Here is a 9,207-nt window from a genome sequence, read left to right as displayed (position 1 = left end):
TTCATTTGGTGACCCCAGTTCTTGTGTTATGAGAATGAGTAAATAAGACTTCCTTATTTACTTTCTCCACACCACTCATGATTTTGTAGACCTCAGTCATATCCCCCTTACTCATCTCTTTTCCAAGCTGAACAGTCCCAGTCTTTTTAATTTTTCTTCATATGAAAGCTGTTCCGCACCCAGTGGTGAGCTGGAGCCGGTTCGCACCGGTTCGCACGAACTGGTTGTTAAATTTTGAAGCGGTTTTAGAACCGCTTGTTAACCGGCTTCCCTGCCAGGAGAGGGTGCTGTGACTTTGATGGGCTTCGGCCGGGAAGTGTGTAATTCCTCCTCTGGCAGGTGGGGGCGCTGCGCTGCGGGAGCCATGTGGGCCGCCGCCTGGCCCTGTTGCTGCTGATGCTCCCCCGACCCCTGGCCCTGAGGCTCCGGCTGCTGCCTGGTGGGTCCCCAGCTGTTCTGCTGCACCTGGGCTGAGTCCTGCTGCTCCGAGCCGCTCTCCCGGTAAGTAACCGCCACCCTGCCCGCAGCCAGCCCCTGTCTGCAGCCAGCCCCGCTCCTCCTGCCCACAGCCAGCCCCTGTCTGCGGCCAGCCCCGCACCCCCTGCCCACAGCCAGCCCCTGTCTGCGGCCAGCCCCGCACCCCCTGCCCGCAGCCAGCCCGTCTGCAGCCAGCCCCTCACCCCCTGCCCGCAGCCAGCCCCTGCCGCACTCCCTGCCCTGTCTCCAGCCAACCCCTGCCGCATCACCGTGCCTGAAGCCAGCCAGTCCCGCACTCCTCTGTCTCCAGCCCTGCCAACCCCTGCCACACCCCCCTGTGGCCCTGCCCAAAGCCAGCCAGCCCACTCCACACACCCCTGTCCCCAGCCAGCCCCGCACCCCTTGCCCGGCCTGCAGCCAGACCCTACCTCCAGTCAGCCCCTGCCCTGCCTCCAGCCAGCCCCATGTCCAGTGGTGCCCTGCAGTTCCCAGGGCAGTAACCCTGCACACCTGCTTCAATGAGGGGGGCAGGGAGTAGCTGGGACCCACACATGTGAAAGGGAGCTCATTTCTAGTTCAGGCCCATCTTTTTAAAAAATAACTTTAGGTAGGGTTAACATAACTTCCGTATTTTCCCGGACATGTCAGTCTTTTTGGTTCTTAAATCGCTGTCCGGAAAATACGGACGTATGGTAACCCTATTGGTACAAAAAATACATACTGTGGCACATCCCTTAAATCAGAACTTTTTATAGTGAACCGATTGTTACGATTTTAGCAGCTCATCACTGTCTGCACCCCTAAACATTTTTGTCGCTTTTCTCTTTACTTTTTCAAATTCAAATATATCTTTTTTGAGATTGGGCGACCAGAATTGGGCACAGTATTCAAGGTGTCGGTATACCATGGATTTATATAGAGACAATATGATATTTTTTGTCTTATTATCTATCGCTTTCCTAGTGGTTCCCAAATACTCTGTTACTGTTTTTGACTCCTCCAGGATATTGAGTGGATTTTTCAGAGAACTATCCACAAGAATTTCAAGATCTCTTTCTTGAATGCAAACAGCTAATTTAGAGCCAATCATTTTTTTATGTATAGTTGGGATTATGTTTTCCAATATGCATTACTTTGCACTGTAACTCTTTGTAATCTTCTTTGGACTTCAGTATATTGAGTAGTTTTGTATCAGCTGCAAATTTTGCCACTTCACTGTTTACTCCTTTTCCAGTGAAGACCAACACAAAGAATACATTTAGCCTCTCTGCAAGAGCCTCATCTTCCCTGAATTCTCCTTTAGCACCTCAATCGTCCAGTGGCCCCACTGATTCTTTGGCAGGCTTCCTCCTTCTGATGTACTTTGCTTACAGAGTTTTAGTTTGCTTTTTGCAGCTGTAAATGCGTTGGTATAGTACACAACAGGTTTTTTTCCCAGCACCAATATTCTGCATGATTATACTAACAATACAGAATTTTTTAACACTAGGATACAACACAAAAGGGAACTTATTCTTAGGGGCAGGCAAAGTAGATGCTTTCATTAACCCCTTTTTCAAGCTTTCCCGCGCACTAGCTGCTTCTTTTGTTCAGGTTTATTGTGTTTTTTTTAAGTACCAACCCAGTAACTGCTGCACTAACCCTTTTATGCTCTTTTCTGTTTTACTTACTACAATGCTATTATTTATATATTTCACTTTTTTTGTGTGTGACAATTTTTAATATATTTTTACAGCAACATGGAATATTTCGGATGTATTGCAGTACCCCATAGGCAAAACATTTTAGCAATATTGAGTACCCTGGAACACAGAAGCCATTTGATACCGGGATTCTGGATTTAAAGTAAACTTTAAAAACCATTTGTCACATTCCGTACAGAAAACCACTTTATTTCTGGGGATACCACCACCAGCAGCACAGGATAAGCAGCTACTAAGGGGGCTCCCCGTTTAGCAATTTTGTTTAACCCTCAATAGTTAATCGTCATGTTCCATCTGGCTTTTTTACTGGCTAGATTGGTGCTGTGTTAGGTGCTGAGCACCTCTGGATTAATTTCCATTTTTCCAGTTCTTTAATGACTTGTTTCAATGCATTTTTTGTTTTGTTTTTTGGGGTATTGGGTATTATTTAATGTATGGAGGAACGTCTCCTTCTAGTGTAACTGAAATTTGTACCTTTCCTGTATTTAGAGGGTTTGTAGCCCATCCATTTTGTACTTCAGTCCACCAGGGTTTCCACGCTTCTGGTGCAGGAGGTGGCTTTATCAATTTTATTGCTTTTACAATTTGAGTAGCAAGCCCCCTGGGGATTAGATAAACATCGTCCTTCCCCTCCTTTACAGTAACAGCTTGTTTGATACACATATTTGAGAAATGTATGATTATTTTAGTTGCTTTATTGTTTCAGCTCCACTTACATGTTTTTTCTCTGATGGCACACTTCCCCTGATTGGCATGTGCACCAAACTAAAGAGGTAGTGTTTTTACATTATATGTTTGCTTGGTTTTTGATATTTTTTGTATTTGTAGAGTTTGTAACTGGGTATGAGCCAACGATCAATTGGAATAGGAGCAAAAGTAAAACTGCGATTGTAGTCCCTGCTTACAATGAAATGTGCACACCATGCTGTAGCCTACGGATCCACGTACAGATGACAGTGACTTAGGGCTTGTCTACATTACCTGCTGGATCGATGGGCAGCGATCGATACAGAGAGGGTCGATTTATCGCATCTAGTCTAGTCTGGAACCCTGACATAGCCCTGATCGTAGGGTCTCAGAGTATCTGAGCACCTTGAATGTCTTTATACTCCCGACACTGCTGTGAGGCAGGACGGGGCTATTATCCATCTGTGCAGAGGCCCAGAGACAGCCAATAGCTTGCCATGGTCACACATACCAAAGGAATCAAAGCAAACTCTGCTGAATCACAGAGCAGTGCAGAGTTTAGAGCAGCCTGGGGGGGCGGTAATGGCTTCCAACAGTACAGCCCACTTTGACCAAGTCCCTCGGGCCCACCAGCCACCTGCCCAGGATAGGAGTAGGGTCTGAGGCTCCTTACAGTGGCTTTGGAAACCTGGGCAGCTCTTACCACGGCCCGGCTCTGGCTTCGGGTCTGGAGAGGGGTTGGAGCTTCAGGTAAAGAGGAGGAGAAGGTGGTGGGGTTTCGGGGAAGAGATGGGGCAGAGGGAGGGGCAAAGGGGGAAGGGAATGGAGCATGGGGTTGTGTCTTCAGGTCAGAAATGGGGCATAGGGAGGTGCCTCAGGGAAAGAGGAAGAGCAGGGGTGGGGTCACACAGGGGATGGGGCCCCTGCGTATGTCCCGCTTTTGTCTTTTGAAAAGGTGGTCACCCTACAGTGTATGGGATAGGAGCTAGCTGTACCTCTCTGGGGGAGCCGATTCCCATTTCCACCCCTTGGAAATCAGCTGGGGCAGCACAACACAGGGGATGGGGAGGGAAACTGGGCCTCAGTCTCTGCAGCTTTCTTCATGGCCTATGGATGTTTAACCAGAGATGGGACAGGGCAGGGCAGGTGTAATGGTAAACAACATCCACCTCCCATCTCTTTATTGTCAATATCGACAGGAATTCTGAGGTCAGAGCAGCCACCAATACGGATCTTTATGGCTCAACATTCCACCGGTCCCCTGGCTCTCCACAAACACAGTCACTTTGTAAATGCTGGTGCCTGCCTTGGTCTCCTTCCCCCTGTGTGCTGTCCTCACTCACCAGCGGGTGGGGGCGGTCCCTATCCCATTGCTCAAAAACTTAGATCCCGCCTCAAACTCTCTCTATAGAGAGGAGATGAGTAGCTCATCTTGTCTCAGATGTAAGGGTCCAGGATGGAATAAGGGTCCGTGTCTTGTGTTTTTGGTCTCCCATGTCACCAGCGCTGGAACTGGGTGATGAACTGACCCTTCACTTGACGAACAATCTGATTATCCTCGCATGAAGGTGTTTGCTTTTCATGCTGTACACGACTGGGTTCATCAGGGGCGGGACCAGAAGGTAGACATAGCCCAGGAAAATCTGAAGCAAGTGAGAAGAGTTATTCCCGAATCTGTGTATCACAGCCAAGCCAATCTCTGTAGTGTAGAAGAGCAGGACAACACAGAGGTGGGAGACGCAGGTGTTCAGAGCCCTAAGACACTTCGTCTGGGACACAATGCTCAGCGCTGTTTTGAGGATCATCACATAAGAGAGGAAGATGAGCAATGAGTCCAACCCCATCATTAAGACTGAAACATAGAAGCCATAGATGCTGTTGACTGTGATATCTGAACAAGCTGCCTTCATGACCTCCTGGTGCAGGCAGTAGGAATGGGACAGGACATTGGATCGACAATATCTGAACTGTTTCAGGAGAATGGGGAGTGGGACTACTACGGCTGCTCCTCTTAGCACACACACCACTCCTATCTTGCCTATTCTCGGCAGGGTTAAGATGGAAGCATATCTCAGCGGGTCACGGATTGCGATGAAGCGGTCAAAGGCCATAAACAAGAGCACGGAGGATTCAATGCATTGAAGCAAGTGGATGAAGAACAGCTGGGCAAAACAGGCATTAAGGCTGATCTCCCTAGAGTTAAACAAGTATATGCCCAATATCGTCGGAATGGTGGCTATTGATAAGCCAAGGTCTGTGACGGCCAACATGGAAAGGAAAATGTACATGGGCTCATGGAGGCTTGGATCTGTTTTTATAATGAACAGAATAACTGAATTTCCTATTATCGAAATAACATACACTAAGCAGAGGGGGATAGAGATCCAGAGATAGATGTCTTCCTGCCCTGGTATCCCGGTGAGAAGGAACACTGCAGGTGTGAATTTGGTGTCATTGACAGGTGACATAATGTCCTGGGCAGGTCCAAGGAGTTTTGAACTTTAGTTTCTGAAAGGATAAATAACAGCAGACTAGATGCTATTTAGGGAGACATCTTTCTGCTCTCAATGCAAGTCTAGAGACTCCCAGGATCTCAAGGAAAATGAGAAACCATATAGTCTTGGATTTTCACCACCACCAGGAAGATAGGCACTGCCAGACTGGATCAGACATGTGGTCCATTCAGCTCAGTATTTAGTGGCCATTTCCTAGATTCTTCAGAGGAAAGTGGAAGAAGTCCTGCAATAGGCAGCTATGAGATAACCTGCTCCCAGGGAAAGTTTCCCCCCGATACCCACTACTTAAACATATTTTGTGGTGTAAATCAGGAAGGTTTAGGGCCCTTCCAAGACTTTTTAAAAGAGATCCTCACAACTATAATGGGATTTAATTTTTACCAATATAAACATCCCATCCCTCTTTGAAGCCTGCTAAGCTCTTGGCCCCATAGATATCTTGTGGCTGGGAGTTCCACAGCCTATTGTGCGCTATGTGATTTCACAGTTGTGACCTTCCCACAGACACTCTTTCTGGTCCATTGTATCATGATGTGTGTGCAAACACACGGCAAGTGCATGGTGATACTGGTCACTGTATTTATCTGTTGTCCTGGATTGAAGCTATTTATAAATGTGTCTGCCTCTTTCCAGCACATGGGATAAATTTTTAGTGCCAGGTTCTGAATTCAATATCATTGTCTTCAATGTTATCACTCCAGATTTACATGGGTTAATTCGTTCAGAACAGGGCTCTATTAACTTTCCCTTACCAAATGCACCAGGTGATACACTTTTACCCCCAAGAATCCCTCCAAGAGGAGCTGAAGTGCTTTGCCTCAGCAATGTTGACTGAATCCAGACAGTTCCTTCACCCTACAAGCTTCTCTTCATTCTCAAAGGTCCTGCATCCTCTCACCATGCAAGGGTCCGTAGATATCTGTAAAGTTACAAGATGACACAGACAGTTACTTCAGTTGGGTGGGGGAGGGGTTGGTATCACACATGGGTGAATAGTGGAAACACCAGGTTGCACTAATATCCACTTGAGTGTGCAAGTTATTTCAGCCATGTGCGTGTAAGAGGTGATGGGCGAAAATTACATACAAACACTGTAACACTCCCTTTTTCTGCACCTCAGCTTGCCTCTTTGCTGAAACACAAACCAGCGGTTCTGTTCTCTCAGGACTTTTTGGAAAGACTTGCACACGTATTGCAGAGGGATAATGTTCATACCCAAATGTAAGTGTCACAAACAGCTTCTGGTCATTTCCCAGGAGAGAGTCTCATTCAACTGTTCACTGATCAAAGAGTTAATAGAACAAACCCATTGCAAACAGTATGTGGAGAACTTCTGAAATACTTTCTAAAGCAAAAGCCATTAAACACTACAGTTACCACTGCTCCTTCCTGTAGAGATTCCAACAACTCTGCTTCTGGCTTTCAATACACATTCATGTCATGAAAGTTTTGTTTGAAATATTTGTATTACAATGAAAAGTTTTGGCATAACATCTACACATCTGTACTTTAGTACACACGTATCAATCCAGTCTTTCCCCTCTGATCTGCTTTCAGAGATGATTTCTCAGGTTAGAGTGGGACTTAAAATGTAGCATCTGTCATCGGGATTTCTTCAGAACTTGAAAAGATCGCAGCGTCTCAGCCCTCATTCAGTCACTTGTCAGCAAACAAAAGTCTAGTAGCTCCTCTATTCCTAAGTTAATAGCTGACTGATTCTCTTCAGGTTCTGTTGTCAGTCTGTAGCCTGTCAGTATAGAAAATATTCATTCCCTGAACTCTCTAGTACATAGTAACTCCAGCACCTGTTATTCAGGCAGGATGAGGGTTTGCAGGAAGTGGATTTCAAAGTCATATGCATGAGTATTCATGGAAATGGAACTTCATTTCACACAGGAAAGTAGTCTACTGCTCTCTCTCTCTCGCTCTCTCTCTGACTGTCTCTGTCCTGTATTCATAAAATCTGTAGCACCTGGGAACAGCATTGGGACAGACATGGAGCTGAGCTGCCATCATGAATCTGTATGTTAAACCCAGTTCTTAGGATGTTAGCTTTAGAGCTACATTGGGTTGACTGTTTGCATGTTTATTCATAGATTCTAGGACTGGAAGGGACCTTGAGAAGTCATCGAGTCCAGTCCCCTGCCCTTATGTTATTGCTGTACTGGGTGAAACCAGTATGGCTCATGTTAGTTTAGTAACAGGATGTGGGAAAACAAGCAGAAAGGGAAGCAGCAGCTGAAGAAAAGCCATCTCTCAGTCAGCACTTCAGGGAAGCTGAGAGACAACACTGTAGCTACAAGCTGGGAAGAGCCTATTTCCGGGCTCCAGCCACGTTACACAGCTTGTTTTGCCAGCGCTGGGAGTCTGTCCAGAGGTGTGGAATTTGTTGCTGAGAATCTCTTCAGACTGACAGGCACAGACGCCGCTGGGGAAGTCTGAAGGCCCTTGGCCTGCCTGGGTCCCCATCAGAGTGCGAGGGCTTGGGGTCAGAGACATGTACAGACTGTTGTTTTGAAATCCTCTTATTCTCCACCGTTAGGCTTTAGTCCTACTGTTCAAATTAAACAGTATTTTGGTTCAAGAATGTTGGCTGGTCACTTGTCACTAGTCACATGCTCACAAAGGGAAGAACCACAGGTGCCGAACCCACTTGGACCTGCAGGGCAAACACATTCGACCCGCAGTGTGTGGTAGACAAGGTCCCAGTCTGAGGGTGGGAGGATTTCACTCAATGAGAGGGAAAGCTATTATGCCTGACATCTGGCACTTGGAGACCAGAGAGGGGGCAGAGATGTAGCCCTGTGACTCGGAGGGGTATATACAAGGCAGAAATGCTGGAGCTCTCCTCTAGTCAGAAAACAGAAATATTCCCAATCGGACCTGTTACCACAGAGCAACGCAGCTCTGAATTCCTGCCTTCACAATCAAACCAGAGAATAAAATAATTGTAAATGCATTTACTGATTACATTTCCAACAGCAAATAAACCGGAGGTAATTTGTGAACTAGTCACTGATATTCCGTGGGGTTTCAGGATCAGGCCCAGAGCACACTGCAGCTCTAGAAATGGGACAACTCGAGAAATCCTAACTCAGGGCACTGGAGTTTTAATGCTCCGCGCTCACTTTGAACGTCACATTTCTGTGTAGCTTGAATAACCCACCTTGGATCACGGGCAGATGTAGGGGAGGGGTTGCCGAGCTACCTAGCACTGCTGCCCTCCAGCCCCTGTCACTGAATCACCCCGACTGCCCAGCTGAGTTTGCTGCCGCAGCACAGAACATCTGCAAATGGAAACAGGTCGCAGCCTTTACACTTCACTTTGTGTTTTAAAGATAGTGAAACCTGCCAACGTACCCAATTCCTGCTAGAAGGGGAGCCGCTGACACCAGAGGTTTTCACCCTAAAGGACAAGGAGTCATCAGAGAGGTTGCACGGGCAGCAGGCAGTATCTGTTCAGACACGGAGCAGGTGTCTTTAAGAAGCATGTCTGCACATTCCCTTGGGGGCCACTTGGCCATCAGGGAACCTCAGCTGCTTGGCTTCGTGTGCACCAGCTTTAACCCCCATCACAGCCAAAGGTAAACTGCAGGAAGCCAAATCACAGGGGATTTGTGGTGATCCTACCCACCTGGTCTGCAGTGCCAACCCTGCTGCAGGCTCTATTCCTGGAATCCGGGCTTGTCATCACTGTTCATATGATTTTGATTAGTCACATGGCTACCTTGGAGAAGTCCGAGGGGTAGCAATGAAGCTGTCACAGCTGTGATCTTGCTGAAATAAAATAAAATATAATTATAATAATATAGGAGCATATTTCT

At 47.0% G+C, this 9,207-nt stretch overlaps 1 pseudogene; it reads right to left on the bottom strand.

The window, feature by feature from the left end:
- Window positions 1-4,399: 4,399 nt before the first annotated feature.
- LOC112119525 lies at window positions 4,400-6,256 on the bottom strand (annotated as a pseudogene).
- Between the last annotated feature and the right edge of the window lie 2,951 nt (window positions 6,257-9,207).

This window comes from Terrapene carolina, unplaced genomic scaffold (assembly GCF_002925995.2).
Source record: "Terrapene carolina triunguis isolate 2854851 unplaced genomic scaffold, T_m_triunguis-2.0 Scaffold22969, whole genome shotgun sequence".
Lineage (NCBI taxonomy): Eukaryota > Metazoa > Chordata > Testudines > Emydidae > Terrapene > Terrapene triunguis.
The sequence above is the reverse complement of the archived record's forward strand: the minus strand, read 5'-3'. Positions and strand labels throughout refer to the sequence as shown.